The following is a 1,465-nucleotide window of genomic DNA, read 5'->3' on the forward strand; positions in this document are numbered from 1 at the left end:
GGATATTAATATTAGTTTTAAAGTTTAATAAATATAACTTATTTTAGTTAACTTTTACCTTTAAAGCTATATAGTAAAAGTATAAAATCTTAATAATTTAGTTTACTTTAACCTAATCCCTAAAAATTACTATTATATTATCTATATATATTATTATTTTAATTAAATTGTCCCTAATACCTAAGCTAGCTATACTAATATTATAAATAATAATCTAGGCTAAAACTTTTATTATTATAATTAAAAAGGGATAGCTAATTAGGTCGCTTTATTAGATATTGCTTTTTATATTAATTACTTTCTTAAAGTACTTATTGTAAAAACATTTTAATTATTATATCTTTATAGAGTATATATACTTAGCTAATAAATTTGCTAAATACTCTAAAAGCCTTTAATATTTGTTATAGGAACTTATAGCTTATTTAATTATAAGCTTTTTCCTAATCTAGGAAAAAAAAAAAAAAGCTTTTACTTTTAAAGTATTAATAACTATATCCGCTTTATACTTAGCTATTAAGTATTAAACTATTTAAATATTATTATTAATTAGTCTTTGTAGTAAGAATATTAATTAATAAACACTAATAACCTCTTTTAAAGCCTTTATTAAGTATTATATTAAAATATTTATAAAAATTTTATAATTTATATTTATTATTAATAAAAAGCAATAGTTTTTAATATTAATTTTATTGCCCTTTTTATAAAAAGAAGTTAAGATACTATCTATTTAGTTTAAAAAAGGCTAGCTACTTCTTATTAATCTATTATAGAAATTTATAAATATTTAATAATTATTTATAAAGCCTTTTTTTTCTTTTTTTTCTTTAGGTCTAAAGATTATTTTATAAAGTTTATTTAGTAAGCTATCTATTCTAGGCGATTTTCCTAAAGCTAAGTACTTTTAAAACTATTATTATACTAAATAAGATTTTCTAATCTAGGTAGCCTAGAGCTCTCGTTTTTATATTATTATTTAAATACTTTATTAAGTATAAGTCTTTATAAAAAGCTAATATAATATTGAAAAAAAGGCTAAAGTCTATATATAGATGTTTATTTTTATTTATAAAGGCTTTAATATCTATAATAAATATTTATTTAACTTTTATATAAAATATTTTAATAAGCTTTTTATTAGTTAATAGATATTTCACTAAAGTATTATAAGTATATATTAAGTTTTTAACTTCTATAAAGTATTCTTCCCTAGCTTTAATACTTATAATTATCTTTTCTAATATTTAATTAAAAGCTTAAAGCCTCCTTTTCTTCTAGATTATTATTTAACGCTTATATAATTACTACTTAAGCTTTATATCTACTTTATAAGGGGCTTTAAATTTTTCTATAAAGTATTGCTTTAGTATAGACTTATAAGCTAACTATTCTTAAAATAGGTTTCTATAAAGGAGCTATTCTAAAAATTCTAAAGCTTAGTCTCTACCTCCTAACACTATAC

The sequence above is a fragment of the Bacidia gigantensis genome (assembly GCF_019456465.1).
Source record: "Bacidia gigantensis strain McMullin 20006 chromosome Unknown contig_283, whole genome shotgun sequence".
Lineage (NCBI taxonomy): Eukaryota > Fungi > Ascomycota > Lecanoromycetes > Lecanorales > Ramalinaceae > Bacidia > Bacidia gigantensis.